Consider the following 18,990-nt stretch of genomic DNA (forward strand, 5'->3'; position numbering starts at 1 on the left):
TGATACCGGCTATAACCCTACTAGCCGTTACACATGTGAAAGGGCTATGTGAGTACAAAGGGGCTGTGTGGCTGTACCTTTTTGGCTTTGTCATGTGGCTCTTTCTGGATTTCCATGTGTTCAGGGCACATGTCTGCAGCAGGGGTCTCGTACTCATGTAGGCTCCCCATGTGATTTAGAATTGCGGAAGGTTCTAGAGCATGTGGGGAGCCTACATAAATACATCATAGAGTATCTATCGGCTAGTGCCCTGATATCACCAAGCCACATCTTTCCAGTCTCTAGTTTAGCAACTTATTAAATATATTTGTGATACTTTGGTAAGGTAAAAGAAGGATACTCATACACGCAGCTACATATATTCCATTCTTATAACACAATAAAGGCAGGCAACAACTGTACTCATGTAGGGAAGGGCCCTGAATTTGCTATCCTTCCAATGGAAGCTGCCATGTCAAAGATATACTGTGAGTGAAGAAGCCACTGTGACTCTTTAAAACATAGGCAGAGAAATTCCGGTGTGTGTGTGTCAAAAGAGACCCACTGGCTGAGCCCCTGCCATATCTATTGTCCTGCCTGCTCATTATGGCCAGGATGGGAGCTGGGAGAGCGGCTAAATTTCTTCCTTCTGATTGCAGTGGGAGGCAATTGTCTTTGCCAGCTCAAGAGCTGGAGTAGATCTGCACCATTCCAAAAGGCATGTTGGGGAAATGAAGGAGTGTTGGATGGTGTGTATCCACACTAAGGATGTGTAAATCCCTACTTTTCATAGAATAGTAGAGTTGGAAGGGGCCTATAAGGCCATCAAGTCCAACCCCCTGCTCAATGCAGGAATCCAAATCAAAGCATTCCCGACAGATGGCTGTCCAGCTGCCTCTTGAATGCCTCCAGTGTCGGAGAGCCCACTACCTCACTAAGTAATTGATTCCATTGTCGTATGGCTCTAACAGTTAAGGAGTTTTCCCTGATGTCCAGTCGAAATCTGGCTTCCCGCAACTTGAGCCCATTATTCCGTGTCCTGCACTCTGGGACAATCGAGAAGAGATCCTGGACGACTTCCGGGAAGGGTTGCTTTGCCTGTGCTACCTCTGAGCGAGCTCTCGTCTCAGAAGAAGCTTTTTCAGCTTTAAAATTAGTCAGAACGCTCTTTTTGACTGATAAAGATTTTCTCCCGGGCAGGGAGAAATGTAGAGATCAACCCCAAAGCCTGTTTTTGTGGGGAGGACTGGATTTCATTTATTTATGAGAGAAAGTTCAAACTGCAATGCCAGACAGACTTTCATCAAGCTCTAGCTGATTACAACGACACGTTTATCTTTTCTTTAAAGAAAAAACGGACTCTAACAGGCAGATAAGCATCCTTCTTTCTATCTTCTTTTTCCATTTGGCTTAAATTGGTGCAGCAAAAAAGAGATTTGTCAATGAATCAGCTGTGAAGAAATTCTAGGTGAGTGCTTTTCTCTTTCACTAACGAAATTAAGGAGGAAAGAAATCGAAAAAGCTTATCTTTGTTTTTATCGCAAAAAGCTGTCCTGGAGGTGCATTCTAAAGATATCAACGGAAGAGGGATTTCTATTTCGAGGAGGGGGAAAATTTTTTTTTTTTGGTCTATTTCATTTTGACAAATCTGCTTGTTCACGACGCCACTAATTGTTTTGATGTTGGGAACTAAGTTTGTTTTGTATTCCTGAACACATAGAGATAAGGCAGTCTGTATTGTCTACACTGATACAAGCAAGCCTGAAATATTAACCCAATTGTGGCTGAAATAATGTTTGTCTCTGTGGTTTTAAGAATGACAACCAGGAAAGTGAATGAGACCATGGAAGAAATTATGTTTCAGAAATGGGTGAGATTGAGATAACAAAACAAACCCTGAGACAGGGTAGACAGGAGATGAAAATTGAACTTAACAAAATGACGCAGGAGCTTAAAGAAATAGTGGATTCTGTGAGAGAGGAGTTTGATGGGATAGGGAAGCTACAAGACCTGGAGATTGGAACAAATGTGAAATTTGAAAAAGATTTGGATTTTATGGATGTTAGAAATAAAGTTGACTGTTTGGAATTCAACGTTGTCTCTGAAGAAATTAATGAAGATTTTGGTGGTAAAGTTATCAATGTCTTGGATAATTTTCTGGACTGGAATGATGTGATGGAGTTTGACATAGAAAAAATCTATGGAGTTGGCTACAGATATGTGACAGTGGAGAAACTCTTAAGAGATGAGCCAGTGCATTCTGTAAAAAAGAAGAACAGAGATATGACTTTGCAGCAATACTTCAGCAACATATTCAGAATTCTTGACTGGAATGATGTGATGGGGCTTGACATGGAAAAAATTTATGGAATTAACTACAAATATGTGACAGAGCAGAGATGCACCCAGAATAGAGATGTGACTTTACAACAATATTTCAACAACATATTCAGAATTGATGGCAAAGACATATTTGTGATGGGGGAAATTCCCATCAGACTCTTGTTATATGACTATGGCTACGACAGCAAGATCATCATGGGATACTGATAATGGACGAATGGATACTGAAACCACTGGATTTAACAGGACTATTGAAGATGGAAGATGGAATTAATATTGATAATGGAAGAATGGTTATGGAAATTATTGGATTTAACAGATTTGACGAGATGGATTAATTGATATGTTTACTTGGACTATGGCTATGACAACAAGATTATTATGGGCTATTGATAACGGAAGAATGGCTACTGAAATTACTGGACTTAACAGATCATTGAAGATGGAAGATGGAGTTAATATAGATAATGGAAGAATGGCTATTGAAATTATTGGACCTAACAGATTTGAATTAGATGGATTAAGCGATATGTTTATTTGGAGAAAAATTGAAAGATATATCTTTCAAGGAATTGAAACCTCTCTTTGACTTTTTGTGGAAAGAATAAAATAATGTTTATGAGATTTGATGATTAATTAAGATTAATTAAGATAACTACTGGAGGAAAGTGATTTTATAATATAATTTTAGAGATAGCATTGTTATATATTCTAGACCTATAACTGATCTGCGACAAATCGGAAGTCGACATTTTATTTTATTGTTTAATTGTTTTTGTTTTGTTTTGTTTTTTGTCTTTGAAAATTTGAATAAAAATTAATGATAATAATGAGAAGAGATCCTGGACCTCCTCTATGTGACAACCTTTCATGTACTTGAAGAGTGCTATCATATCTCCCCACAGTCTTCTCTTCTCAATGCTAAACATGCCCTGTTTTTTCAGTCTCTCCTCATAGGGCTTTGTTTCCAGTCCCCTGATCATCCTCGTTGCCCTCCTCTGAACCTGTTCCAGTTTGTCTGCATCTGTCCCGTCCAGAGCTGGAACCATGAGTCTGAGACGCGGGTGCAATTAAATCTCATTTTATTAAAGTAATGGATACATTAAAGGCATTACACTTCATAGAAAAAACTACACTAACTCACTTAGAGTCCCTAACTACACTCTTGACATGCTCTGCGGCAAATGAAGGAAGTTGACTCAGCAGCTTCCCACTGTGAGCTGCAAGCTTAAGTAGGGAACGTTTTTGAACGTAATCTCTGACTCCTTCACATGTCCTGCCTCTGCCCTGTGCATTTCTCACGGCGGCGGGAGCGAGGTGACAGGGGGCATGTTTCCAACAGCTCATCGGAGGACACCTGCTCCTGAGTAGCAGACTCGAGGTCAGGAGTCTGCGTCACGCTGGTGGCATCCTGAGAACTGCTTGGCGAGGGAGGAGCTGGCACATTCTCTGGAGCTTCCCCCAATGGCTCCTCTGCAACAACTGGAGGCAGCATGCTCTCCTCTTCGGAGATTGCGCTGTCAGTGGAATTGGCTCGAATTCAGGCTCGCTTCTCCCCCCCAAGGTGCTGCTCAGACTCAACAAGTGCTGGGTCTTCCGCGTCTTCTGGCAGCATTCAAGATGAGGCCTAACCAGTGCTGAATAGAGGGGAACTAATACTTCCCACGATTTGGAAACTATACTTCTGTTAATGCAGCCTAAAATAGAGTTTGCCTTTTTTGCAGCCACATCACACTGTTGGCTCATATTTAGCTTGTGATCAACGACAATTCCAAGATTCTTCTCACATGTTGTATTGCTGAGCCAAGTATCCCCCATCTTATAACTGTGCATTTGGTTTCTTTTTCCTAAGTGTAAAACTTTGCATTTATCTCTGTTGAATTTCATTCTGTTGTTTTCAGCCCAATGCTCCAGCCTATCAAGGTCCCTTTGAATTTTATTTCTGTCTTCCACGGTATTAGCTATGCCCCTCAATTTTGTATCATCTGCAAATTTGATAAGTATGGTCTGTACCTCATCCAAGTTGTTAATAAAAATGTTAAAGAGCACTGGGCCCAGGACCGTGCCCTGTGGTACCCCACTTGTTACTTCTGCCCAGTTTGAGAAGGAACCATTGATAAGCACTCTTTGAGCCAACTGTGGATCCACCTGATAGTTGTTCCATCCAGCCCATATTTAGCTAGCTTTCTAATCAGAATATCATGGGGCACTTTGTCAAAAGCTTTGCTGAAGTCGAGGTATATTATGTCCACAGCATTCCCACAGTCTACAAGCGAGGTTACCCAATCAAAAAATGAGATAAGATTAGTTTGGCAGGATTTGCTCTTCATAAATCCATGTTGGCTCCTAGTAATCACTGCATTGTTTCCAAGGTGCTTGCAGACTGACTGCTTTATACTCTGCTGCAGAGTTTTTCCAGGGATTGATGTTAGGCTGACTGGTCTGTAGTTCCCTGGTTCTTCCTTTTTGCCTTTTTTGAAGATAGGGACAACATTAGCTCTCCTCCAGTCATCCAGCACTTCACCAGTCCTTCATTCTAAGTGTATCCTGAAATTTCCCCCTTTGTCCAACCCTCTCATGCCAAAGTAGGGTTTTTTCTATTCTTGATGTGTCTGCAATAAATTATATATTGATTTTGCAGCTTTCATCATGCTTACATTTAATCATCTTCATTACACTTTCATTATATAAGGAATCACATTCATTATCCAACTTCTATTCTTAAAGAAGACAACCTTTTGTTAAACAGACAACCAGTTTATTTTGTTAAGTAGGTAGTCTAGCACATTCCCTTTGCATAACTAAAGAGCGGATCAAGTATAGGTGATTTGTTGCCATAGTAACTAATGATCAGAGATGTAGATTGGAAGCAGTAGAATCAGCATAATGTATACTATGTTATTATATAACAAATAGCAATCCTTTTTTTGTTGAGCCGGAAACCACACTTTAATTCATCACCAAAAACAGAGCATATAAGGTTTTTTTTGGTGGGGGGGTCATTACTGGGTGGACTATGGATGCTGGAATACCCTGCATTCATAATTCATAAATAAAAAATTGAAGAATTTCTCCAGCATCCCTAATCCACAGTCATCACAACTTGCCCCATTTCTTCACTCTCTGTGGCTGGAAAGTCACAGGCAAAATGTGTACAATCAGAGGTGGAACCTTCCACATGCATATTGTAAGACCTCCAGGGGTATATGATAAGCGAGGTATCCAGACCACAGCCTTGTCCCAATTTCTTGGATGAGTTCCAGTTGCTGCAGCTTGAGGACATTGATAAGGTGCTTGGACAGGTTCGTGCAACCACTTCTGTGCTGGATCCTTGCCCTTCTCGGCTAATAAAAGCTAGCAGGGATGGAACAGCTGGCTGGGCCAGGGAAGTGATTAATGCCTCTCTGCAAGAGGGGGTGGTCCCTGGCTGCCTGAAAGAGGCAGTAGTGAGACCACTCCTGAAGAGGCCCTCCCTGGACCCAGAAAATCTTAATAACTATAGGCGGGTAGCAAATGTTCCATTCCTGGGCAAGGTCCTGGAATGAGTGGTTGCAGGCCAGCTCCAGACACTCTTGGATGAGACCGATTACCTGGATCCATTTCAGTTGGGTTTCAGGCCTGGTTTTGGCATGGAAACAGCCTTGGTTGCCCTGTATGATGACCTTTGTCGGGAGAGAGACAGGGGGAGTGTGACTCTGTTGATTCTCCTTGATCTCTCGGCGGCTTTCGATACCATCGACCATGGTATCCTTCTGGGGAGACTAGCTGAGTTGGGAGTGAGGTACTGCATTGCTGTGGTTCCACTCCTGCTTGGCAGGTCGCCTCCAGAAGGTGGTGCTTGGGGAACATTACTCGGCATCCTGGACTCTCCAGTATGGGGTTCCACAGGGGTCAGTTCTGTCCCCCATGCTGTTCAACATCTACATGAAACCATTGTGTGCAGTCATCCGGAGCTTTGGAGTGCATTGCCATCAGTATGCTGATGACACAGAGCTCTATTTCTCCTTTTCATCTTCTTCAGGTGAGGCTGTCAATGCGCTGAACTGGTGACTGGCTGCAAGAATGGACTGGATGAGGGCTAATAAACTGAGGCTTAATCCAGACAAGACTGAGATGCTGCTAGTGGGTGGTTCTTCTGACCAGATGGTGGATGTCCAGCCTGTCCTGGATGGGGTTGCACTCCCCCTGAAGGAGCAGGTTAGTAGTTTGGGGTTCTCCTAGAACCACCTCTGTCACTTGAGGCTCAGGTAGCCTTGGTGGCATGGAGTGCCTTCTACCAACTTTGGTTAGTGGCCCAACTACATCCCTATCTGGACAGAGATAACCTGGCTTCAGTTGTCCATGCTCTGGTAACCTCCAAATTAGATTACTGCAATGCACCCTATGTGGGGCTGCCTTTGAAGACGGTTCAGAAACTGCAGGTTGTGCAAAATGCAATGGCCAGATTGGTAACAGGGACCAGACGGTCCGAACATATAAATCTGATTCTGGCCTGCTTGCATTGGCTGCCTGTATGTTTCCGAGCTCAATTCAAGGTGCTGGTTTTGACCTATAAAACCTTACACGGCTTGGGACCACAATACCTGATGGAATGCCTCTCCTGATACGAACCCACCCGTACACCACGTTCAAGATCAAAGGCCCTCCTCCAGGTGCCTACTCCGAGAGAAGCTCGGAGGGTGGCAACAAGGGAGAGGGCCTTCTCCGTAGTGGCTCCCAAATTATTGAATGATCTTTCTGTCGAGGTACGCCTGGCGCCAACACTGTGATCTTTCCAGTGCCAGGTCAAGGCCTTCCTCTTCTCCCAGGCATTTTAGCATGTGTTTGAAATTGTTTTTATATTGTTTTAAATTTTAAAATTGTGTTTTAAATTGTTTTTAAAATATGTGTTTTAAATTGTATATTTGTTTTAATGTTTTTGATTGCTGTAAACCGCCCAGAAAGCTTCGGCTATGGGGCGGTATACAAGTGCAATAAATAAATAAATAAATAAATAATTCACTGGTGGTCCTCCCCCTCTGCCATTGGACCAACACCTCTGGTGTTTCCTAAGGCTTCTCAGACAACACAAACTTAGGGACAAAATCATTACCGAAATGTGTGAATTTGGAATAGAGGGGCAGTACATCACTGGCATGCTTTGCACAATATATTTTCACAGGAACAGGATTTAGATGCAGTTTCTGTTCTCTCCTGGCCCTATATATGTTCTGAATGTATTTTGCATATTTTGTAGGTATTATTAGTGTTTTGTTATAATGAAAAAAAAAGAATCAATAACAGGGAAAATAAACTTGTGTTCATAAGTCTTCAGAATGCCTGCAGGCTATTTGGCTTCCCTGCCTCCAGACTGATTAGATGGAGTCCACATACTGTTCACATGAATGTATGTGTGTTTGTGTACCTGTGAGCAGAAGTATGCAAAAGTCTGTACACCTCTCTCACACTCAACAATGTCTTGAATTCAAATTCTAAACAGCTTCAGAGTTTTCATTATAGCAGTAGAGTTAGTGTTAAACGAGAGTTCTAGTTTCATTGATTTTTACTGTGAGAAGCTAGCTGGGGTTCTGAGAGGACAGGAAGATTGGTAAAACACTGATTAAATGCTTCAGTGATCCATAATGGAGTGAAAGGGTATGCCTTTATCAGTACCAAGCTGTTTTATTTCAAAAGTCATGTAAAATGAAAGAAAAATTGGTGTGCATAAACTGTCCAAATTTACAAGGTGAGTTACCAGCCAAGTTGAAGTGACTCCAAGAATATCCTGAGCACAAGTCCCTTTCTTGCCAATCTGTTGCCTGGATCTACTCATATTTTATGAAGTCTGGAGTTCTTGTCTTGCATCTCTGTCTTCCTTTTTTTTCATTAAATGGCTTTGCTTCAAGCAGTTTCCCATCACTATTTCAACTGGCGTAAAAGAACGATTGAAAGCCAGTGTGGCGTAGTGGTTAGAGTGTTGGACTACGACCTAGGAGACCAGGGTTTAAATCCCCACATAGCCATGAAGTTCACTGGGCGACCTTGGGCCAGTCACTGCCTCTTAGCCTCAGAGGAAGGCAATGGTAAACCACCGCTGAATACTGCTTACCATGAAAACCCTATTCCTAGGGTCGCCATAAGTTGGAATTGACTTGAAGGCAGTCCAAAAGAATGATTGCTGAATCCCCCACCCTGCAGAAAGGATAATCACGGGACCACCATCCATATGGAGAGACAGCAGTCCTGGTTCATTCATGTCCTTCAGAACATAAATTACTTTACTTGCTCCAAATAGCACAAGTGTTAAAGAACAATTCCTAGAGCTGGACTGAGAATTTTATTCTTCAAAACATAGGCAATACAATTAAAATAGTAATCTCTCCAACAAAGTTCTTCAATGCTGTTCTGGTGTGAACCCTAAAAGATCATTTCACCCCTTTTATAGTCAATTGATCACTGCACGCTACAGGTGAAGGCTTCCTGCAGCTGCCAGCTTATCAAGAGGTCCAGTCCGTATGATATAGAAATGGGGCCTTTAGTGTGGGGGCACCTACCCTTTGGAATTCCCACCTGTTACATATTAGACAGGTGACATCTTTGTTGTCTTTTTGGCACTTATTCCTCTTTCAACTAGCCTTTTAAGTGGAGATCTTTATTCCAGGCCATGTCTGTATTGGAACTATTTTAAACTGTTCTTATATGAGGAATTGTTGTTCAAAATTTGTATTGTTTTTATATATGGAACTGTTATTAATGTTTTTGCACTTTCCTTGTTTTATGGTTGTTTTATTTGTTTTAAAATTGTATGTTTTAATGTTATAACCTGCCCCAGAGCCTTATGGTAAAGGGCTGATAAGAAATCTAATAAATAAACAAAACAAAACAAACAAACCCTTATAAGATCTTAGAGCTGGGACTTACTGATCTTCAATAGCTAATGACCTCAAAGAAACTTGGAGCCAATATAATGGCATTCCCGCCAAAGCGGGGGCGTGTTTGCCGCCACCCCACCTTTATAGAAGACTCGGGAACATTCCCAAAGGGTTCAAACTTGGACCACATGTGGCCTCTGGGCCGATCCGAGTAAGGGAGAAGCAGGGCATATAAGCCAGCTCCTCCCTTGAATTGTGCCTTTCTTTGCCTTGCGCCCCCCGCCCCCATCAGTATAGGCTTTGCTAGTCGCCAGTTGGGGCTGAGTAGGAATTTTTTGGGGGGGATTCTGATTTCAGATTCCCTTTTGTTTTGCCTACTCCATACTGCTGGGATTTGATTCAATTGGCTAAATGGGGGGGGTGAGTTGTTTTGCTTTGGCTGGCATGGAATTCGGGCAGGTGAGGAAGGTGGGGTACAAAATAGGTGACTGAGGCATTGTATTAAAGGGCACGCACTGGTGAACTGCCAGTCAAGCATGGCTGGTGGGGATCTTGGGGGTGCCCTTGTGGGACCAACTTGCACATCAGGGTGGAGGAGAAGGCTATTAGTGGCTACCAGCATGATGCCTATGCCCATAGTGGGAGCCAGTGTTTCCAATTACCAGTTGCTGGAAACAGGGATGGAAAGATCTGCCAATTTTAGTCCTTTCAGTTTCTCATTTTTCCAATCTTAAATTCAGTTCTCCACATTTCTGCAGCAATTTGCAAATTTTTCTTTTTAAAAATCCTCATGAAAATTCTCCATCATTTTAGTGCGACTTTCTCCTAATAAAACACATTTTGTAGGCAGTTTTGACTAATGTATATATTTTACAAGCCGTTTCTTGTCATATAATGCATTTTTGTATGTTATTTTCATGCATGTTCATTTTTATGAACACTTTTCCCAATAAATGTATATTTGTAAACACTGGTTGGTTGGAGAACTGCATCACAACATTTGGATCATTGCAATTTCAAAAGATGGATGTGTTTCAGTTCTCATGTTGTTTAAGAAAGTGTGGATTTGACAGATATGGCTTGAAATGTGAATTGAATCAATTTTTTCTGACATCTCTAGCTGGAAACCGCAGGAAGGGGGAGTGCACTTCCACTCAGATCCTGCTCTTGCACTCAGATCCCTCTTTCAGGTTTCTCATAGGAATCTGGTTGGCCACTGTGGGAACAGGATGCTGACTAGATGAACCGCTGGCATGATCAAGCAGGCTCTTCTTGTGTTCTTTACTTAAACACTGGCAATGGGACAACATCCTCCACCGTACCCAAGGCTAGCTGAGGAGATGCAGAGCAGGCCATATCCTCAGAGGAAACAAAGGTGGGTTGACAGCAATGCCGGGGGGGGGGACGACTGGAAGCTAAAGAGCCCAGCCATCCTCGAAAGATGGAAAGAAATGGCAGAGAACAGCAGGAGTGGCTTGTCTGGTGGGGCGGAGCTGCAATGCTAGCTTCGTGGTAGTGGCCCACACAGTCCCGACCACCCCATTACCTTAGCCTTTCCTCTCTATCTTCCTGGAAGTGACAGCAATGCTCCTGTCGGGAAGCTAGCACTGCAGCATCACATGCTGCTTCTAGAGAATGGTGTGGTGTTGTGCTTGCTAGGAATAGGTGTCTCTAAATGCCTCTGCAAAGTACTTCATGTTCAGGGAATAAACCTTTCTAGCATATGTGTAATGGGGTGGTGGTGGTGGATTTAGCTCAAATGTTGTGCTTAAGGAAATGCTTCCCACTGTAACTCTAGCCCTGTTCTGGAGGATACGCTATTGCGTGTCCAGTAGAGCTGTCCCCAAATGAGCACATTTTAACTAAAACAGAAGTAATAGGGAGTGTTAGAAGTAGCCAATGTGGCTTCACAAAAAGCTTAGAGATGACCTGAAAACAAAAAAGGACACATACAGGAAGTGGAAAGAAGGCCAGGCCACAAAGGAAGAGTACAGGCAGGTATCACGGAATTGCCGGGATGGTGTCAGGAAGGCTAAAGCTGAGAATGAGCTGAGATTAGCGATGGATGCTAAAAGCAACAAAAAAGCTTTCTTCAGGTATGTCCATAGTAAAAGATAGAGAAAAGAAATGGTGGCACAGCTACTCAATGAGGATGGCAAAATGATAACAGATGACAAAGAAAAGGCAGAAGTGCTCAATTCCTACTTTGGCTCAGTCTTCTCCCAAAAAAGGGCCTATGACTCTCCAGGGAAACATGAAGTAGAAGGGGTAGGATTGGACCTTGAGATTGATAGACAAATGGTCAAGGAATACCTAATCACTTTTAATGAGTTCAAATCGGCAGAACCCAATAAACTGCATTCTAGAGTATTGAAGGACCTGGCTGAAGAACTCTCAGAACCGCTGTCTATTATCTTTGCGAAATCATGGAGGTCCGGTGAAGTGCCAGATGACTGGAGGAGAGCTAATGTCCCTATCTTCAAAAAGGGCAAGAAGGAGGAACTGGGGAACTACAGACCAGTCAGCCTAACATCAATCCCTGGAAAAATTCTGGAGCAGATTATAAAGCAGTCGATCTGTAAGAACCTTGAAAGCAATGCAGTGATTACTAGGAGCAAACACAGATTTATGAAGAACAAATCCTGCCAAACTAATCTCATCTCATTTTTTGATTGGGTAACCTCCCTTGTAGACTGTGGGAATTCTGTAGACATAGCATATCTCGACTTCAGCAAAGCTTTTGACAAAGTGCCCCATGATAGTCTGATTAGCAAGCTAGCTAAATGTGGGCTGGATGGAACAACTATTAGATGGATCCACAGTTGGCTCCAGAATCGTACTCAAAGAGTGCTTATCAATGGTTGCTTCTCAAACTGGGCGGAAGTAACAAGTGGGGTACTACAGGGCTCGGTCCTGGGCCCAGTGCTCTTCCACATTTTTATTAACAGCTTGGATGAGGAGGTACAAAGTATGCTTATCAAATTTGCAGATGATACAAAATTGGGGGGGGCATAGCTAATACCATGGAAGACAGAAACAAAATTCAAAGGGATCTTGATAGGCTGGAGCATTGGGCTGAAAACAACAGAATGAAATTCAGCAGGGATAAATGCAAAGTTCTACATTTAGGAAAAAGAAACCAAATGCACAGTTATAAGATGGGGGATACTTGGCTCAGCAGTACATGTGAGAAGGATCTTGGAATTCTCATTGATCACAAGCTGAATATGAGCCAACAGTGTGATGTGGCTGGAAAAAGGCAAATACTATATTAGGCTGCATTAACAGAAGTATAGTTTCCAAATCGCGTAAAGTACTGGTTCCCCTCTATTCAGCACCGGTTAGGCCTCATCTTGAATACTGCATCCACTTCTGGTTTCCGCACTTCAAGAAGGATGCAGATAAACTGTAACGGGTTCAGAGGAGGGCAACAAAGATGATCAGGGGACTGGAAACAAAGCCCTATGAGGAGAGACTGAAACAACTGAGCATGTTTAGCCTGGAGAAGAGAAGACAGATATGATAGCACTCTTCAAGTACGTGAAAGGTTGTCACATAGAGGAGGGCCGGGATCTCTTCTCGATCGTCCCAGAGCACAAGACATGGAATAATGGGCTCAAGTTGCAGGAAGCCAGATTTCGACTGGACATCAGGAAAAACTTCCTAACTGTTAGAGCCATACGACAATGGAACCAATTACCTAGAGAGGTAGTGGGCTCTCCAACACTGGAGGCATTCAAGAGGCAGTTGGACAGCCATCTGTCGGGAATGTTTTGATTTGGATTCCTGCATTGAGCAGGGGGTTGGACTCGATGGCCTTGTAGGCCCCTTCCAACTGTATTATTCTATGATTCTATTAATTAGGCAGAGCTTGGAAAAGTTACTTTTTTGAACTACAACTCCCATCAGCCCAATCCAGTGGCCATGCTGGCTGGGGCTGATGAGAGTTGTAGTTCAAAAAAGTAACTTTTCCAAGCTCTATAATTAGGATAGCAGAGTGCCCATGTAAAGCACTTGCGGGGTGTGTGTGTAACAGAGATGAGGTCAGAAGTATTTTATGGCTTCCCATGAAAGCCTTTTGGTGCTTCACCTGTAGAGGAACTTCCAAAATAACTTAAAAATTAGTTTGAGATGGATGTTTGGTGGCAGTTGTTCCTATAGCTGAATCAAAAGTTCTCAAAGGAACTTTTCCAGCTTGACTTTGGGCAGCCTGGGTGGTGATGGTGGAAATTTCCCTGAAACCACAGCTCCTCCACTCACTGTTTTCTAAGCACTATTTTTCACCTCCCCCATGTTTCCCAAAAGTATTCTCCCCCTGTGATTTTTCTGCTGCTTTCTTGAAGGCTAGGGCAAATTTCTCTGAATTTTTCAGAGTGGGTGTGAAGAGAGGTGCTTTATACAGCAGAGTTCATTGGATATATAAAAGAGTGGTGTTTATCTTAAACAAAATAAACTCATTTTATTTAAAAGTACACGTGGATAGCAGGGCTGGCTCCAGGCATGCGGGGGCCCTTGAGCATCAGCTTGCCCTGGCCCCCGGTGTGTGTGTATGTGCATGCATGCATATGCGCACACGGGCCCTCCCTTGTGCCCCCCACGGCCCTCCTACCTGTCTAGTCTTTACCATTGCCCTTAATGAAGATGGCGGCTGTGGTTTCCCTAAGGGGAATGAAGCGTCCACCGCCATCTTTGTTGATGGCACACGTGCGTGCTATGTGCGCACATCTCTGCCATCAACTAAGATGGCGGCAGCGGCTTCAGTACCTTAGGGAAGCTGTGGCCACCATCTTCATTAATGGCAATGCTAAAAAGCCGGCTGACAAGTAAGTGGGGGGCATGGGGTGGCGCGGATCACGGAAGGGGAGTGGAGGGCCCCTCAGGGGCTCCTGTAGGTCTGGTGCCCTCGGACCAGTGCCCAACCTGGCCACCCTTTAGAACCGGCCTTGGTGGATAGGAAAGCCTAATCATCAACACCAGTTGAATTCAAATGGGAGGGAGAGAGAGAATTGTGGGAAGAAGGAGGAGGAACTGGAAGTGATGATAGCCCTGAGAATATCAGTCCAACCAATCAGAGGCAAGCTTAAACTTGAGGAAAGCAACAAGGAAATAATTCAAGCAGAGGCCCTTTGAACTAACTAACTATATCTATTGTCCCTAACGGTCAATAGATTCAGAGCACACAGTGAGACAATGCATTGATTGAAGTGAAACTTCCAACAGATTGCTGCTTACTTTGCTGGGTCTCACATCACATTCTGCTGGCCACACTTCCCAAAATGCCTTAGGAGTGATGTGGTGCAGTGGGACATGACATTGCTTCTGATACATTTTAGGAACTGTGGCAGGCAGAAAACTGTGGAGAAAGTCTTGAGCTACTGTGGACAGTGTGGGGCTTAAAAAAAGTTAAAAAGCAAGGGAAAATGGAAAACCCTAGGCCACTTTCTAAGGCTAAATAAAGTAATCCCTCATAAAAATTTCAGGAAAAACCTCTTTCTTCTCCCATGATTTTTTGGGAGGGCTTCATCTTCTAACTTCCACTGTCGAGTGCGGTATGTGTCTGAATACTAGTTGCTGGAAAGCACAGGAGGGGAGAGTGCTGTTGCACTCAAGTCCTGCTTTTGGGCCTGCCAGAGGCACCCGGTTGGCCACTTTGAGAGCAGCATACTGGACTAGATAAGCCACTGGCCTGAACTAGAAGGGCTCTTCTTATGTTCACCACCCACCCACGCACCCAATCAACAAATGATCAAAAAAGAAAGGGGAAAAGCCTTCAGCCTCTGAAAACCATGGATTTAGAAGAATAAGGGGGTATGTCATTTGAAATTTCTAAAATGAGTAGATTTGATCTCAGAGGAGGAAATAGTTCACACTTTATTCCTTGTTCAGAACTTTGAAAACAGGCATTATATTAGTAGTATGTGTGTGTGTGTGTGGGGGACCTAACACATCAACAGACGTTTTCGGCTGCATAAAAACTGGCAAATTGCACTGCTTTGGCTCCTGCTGTTGGCTGGAAAATAAGTAACAGCTGGAGCCCAGCAACAAGAAAACCCCCAAAGAACCCTCATCCTAGTTTCGCTTGCAGTTTGAGCTTTAATTAACTTCATCATCCTCTTATTAAAATCAAACTCATTTAAAGGGGCTTTTTGCCTCACTTCTTTTTTTCCTCACAGTGCATTGATCCCATGGAGCCTCTTTCTTGGAAAGATCAGTGGAGTCAGAGATTACCTGGGTACCTCTCAACACTGATGCCTTATTATTTATGGAGAATCTTTTGAAGCAGTTAGCTTTCCAAAAGGCACAACATATGGTCCTGCTTCAAAGGGAAAGGGGCAGAACTTTTGTATTCTAAATAAGTGTGGAAAAATATACTTGGAGGTAACAGGTAGATATGGCCATACTCTCCTTTTAAAATGAACGACTCACACGTTCTTTTCAGAAGTTTTACTTCAGACCTATGCATCATCAGGGCTGCACAAAAGTAGCTCTGCTCCCTGGGCTTCCATGCACACATCTCTGCAGGGAACCTTCATGTTTGCAGCTGTGTATGCAAAGGCTTCCATGCAATCTGGAACACTTTGTACGCACCTTTATGTGTACCCAAAGGCTTCCTCCCTGCAAATGTATGCACTGTACAAATGGATGATGGGAGTGAACCACCAATGGTGGTAACAAGTTACCTGAACCAACGAGAGGCGATAGACAGAAAGGCAACCTAGCCTTCCCTCACTGGTTCTTTCTTTACTAGCAACTTGTTATTTTCCCTCAGGGTTCACTTCCTCCTCCTTTCTATAGATACAGTGTCAGTGACCACATGTATGCCTGTAGTCAGTATGACTGTATTTCCCAGAAATAATAAACTTCTTTTATTCTTTCAACCATCAGTCTTATCAGACTACTTATTTTTGTACCCCACTGCAATATATATCAACCTTCAGTAGATGCCAGGGGATGGGGCTAGTTAGTGTAAATGATGTGGGGGCATGTCTCTTCAGTGCAGCCCCATTCATGTGTTGGTCTTATGAACAGGGCTACTGATTGCATAGCAAACTTGAATTCGGATTATATATACCAGGTGTGTTGGGGGTTTGCATGTTAACCTAAACCTGCTTTGTTTTGTTTTGTTTTTGGCCAGTGCACACCTTGACATTTGTATGAAGCCTGAGGCCTTACCTCAATAATTCCCAAGATCTCCCATCACCCCATCCCTGTCCCAGTAAGTTTAGAAAAGAGATGGGAAGGTGGAGAGGGTTTCATGTGGGAAGCCTCAGGCCCTGTACCACATTTCCTATGGTTCTCAGAGTCCATGGAAGATGCCATGCATGTTTACAGCCATATCCAGGCTTGAACTCTGCAGTCCATGCTTGTCAGGAGTTCTCCCCATTGTGATTCTATTTCAGGAAGTTTGGGAAATGGAAAGACGTAATGGAAAAGAGGGATTCAAAGAACTTTCAAAGACTTAAGAAAGAGGTCAGATCCAGATCAGTTTCTGGAAGGTCTCTCAGGGCAACAACTTGAGGTATTTGGGCCTCAGCCCCCTTTGTTATGGATCCAACCCTAACCCAATATTAAATTCTCTATTTGGATACAGCAGTCAGGTCAAACCAGATAGAATAGATACTGTAAAGAACAGCTGAGTTGGCCAAACTAAAATGGCTTACCCTTAAAGGATTATGGGGAACATCGTACATGGTTTGTTGGGATTCATCAGGTTGGAAAAAATTAGGGTGTCTCACTAGTCTCAACTGAAGCTTGTTATTGCTGATGAGAGGCAACTGCATTATCTGCAGTGCCTGCTACTCAAAGTCAGAGACCTGAGTGGTAGTGAATTAGTAGGCCTGCCCTTGTGGTGACCTTCTGGACTATTCCATCACCAGAAGGTATCACGATTGGCTAATTGGCCCTCTTGCTGTTGCTGAGCAAATTATCATAAAAAAGTGTAGCCAGTTGTCCCATTTCTATATTGACTTTCCTGTGTCACATCTGTTGGTATGAGAAGTGAGAGGGATCAGGTTCTTATATTTCTATGTCTCTGAGTATGTAGCTTAGGCTAGTTAGTCTTATTTTATGTCTGTGTTTGAATCTCACTGTTTTCTTGTATGGGCATTGTCCATGCCTAGCCCTTCATTGGGATGTTTGACTTAGAGGAATTGTTACTTAGGGTTGCCAGGTCCATGGCCTGAGACTGATCCTGTATCTTTAGGAGAAGAGAAAGTCAGCCAAGTGCCAGTGTTCTTGCAACCCTGTAATGGGAAAAACCACAAGGTGGAAATCTCCCTTTTCCCTGCACAACTTTTAAAGATACAGAAGACCTCTTGGAGGCCAGGCCTGGCAACCCTAGTTATGCTGCTCTTTCTTATGTGCAGTTATTTTTGTTAATAAACTACCTCATATTTACTTGGTGTGTGTTCCTTGGAAACAGTGTGGTTCTAAATCATGTGCCTTGACCACAAGGTTACCAGTTGTTGAAGAATTGGATTTGGTCTGAGGCTCCGGGAGCAGTGAGTATAAGGTTTGGCTCTTGCTCCTTGGAATATCTGCTAATCTATTGGCACCTTGGGTTTCCCCTTGATCTAGGGTGGGAATTGGGTAAGGGGTGGTGGCAGTCTACCAGCTCCCTTGCAAGGTTGGTTTGTTTTTGGTCAGCCTTGGCAAGGGGAAAAGTATTGTGGCTGCTTGCTGGGATACCTGGAGTTGGGGTGAACCTAAGTAATCCTGGTGCAATAAGGTCCAAAGCCTTTGCAGATATAATGCATCACATAGCTGATGTGGCAAATATTAAATAACAGGCATCCTTGATTCATTAGTAAGGTTACTTTCTCATATTTTTTCCCCACTGGGTCATTGGAAATCACTCCAAATTGGAAGTCAAGGTGGAGGTCTATATGAATGTATTTAGTGTTCAATGCCCCTCTCCCTCTAATCAGTCCATATATTGTGATATTTGTAATCTGGTGTCTCTTACAGTATTTGCCAAATGTTTATGTTACATAGCTTTGGTTGTTCTATATCTGTGCAGGGATGTGGCCCAGAAGCACATAATGTAGCCTAGCAAAGTAACAACAAAAAAGAAGCTTATACTGGGTTGGTGTTTCCATATGGTGTATACCTTGGTGTGGAATTAAAACTATTTTTAGTTGTGTATTGACTGAGTAAGCTACTCTTCATCTGAGAGTTTCTTGAGAATGATGTACCTGTAATTGAAAATGCATATTCTCCAGTTATTTCTTGTTGAAGATCCTCAATGTTTTTATATGAAACAATTTGCTACAGTCAGAAATAACACAAGTGCAGTTGAGGGTCAATATGGAATGACCTTACAAGTGCTGCCACAGACCTGTACATAATACTTACTCCAGTGCAGTATCATTACATAAACCTCTTATGCAAAGATTTAATAGGAAATTAAATTGCAGAAACTTAAAGAAAAGCATTCAAAGCCTAGGGAAAGGATTTCATTCCCTGTCAGAAACTATAGGCTTGCAGGAGAACATCCTTTCATCTCCATTAAACTGTGTAGAAGTCAGGTTTTGGTAAGATTCTCACTCAGTGTGTACTATATTATTAATTCTTAATTTCTACAAACCTAGTCCCACTACTTCAGCAGCATGGAAAAAATATACAGTTAAGAAGATAACCAGCTTTGTCTACAAATCTTTTCTTGATCCCATCTCAAAGTTCATTTTGGACTGTAGTGGAAAGAAAATGTAGGTGGGGTATTTTGACAGATTACCTATCAAAGTAATAATCCCCTTGATATTTGAAACCCAATAAACTGAAGTCTCGGGAATGTATTGGTGACAACTGGAAAGCAGAC

The sequence above is a fragment of the Rhineura floridana genome, chromosome 4 (genome assembly GCF_030035675.1).
Source record: "Rhineura floridana isolate rRhiFlo1 chromosome 4, rRhiFlo1.hap2, whole genome shotgun sequence".
In the NCBI taxonomy this organism is placed as follows: domain Eukaryota; kingdom Metazoa; phylum Chordata; class Lepidosauria; order Squamata; family Rhineuridae; genus Rhineura; species Rhineura floridana.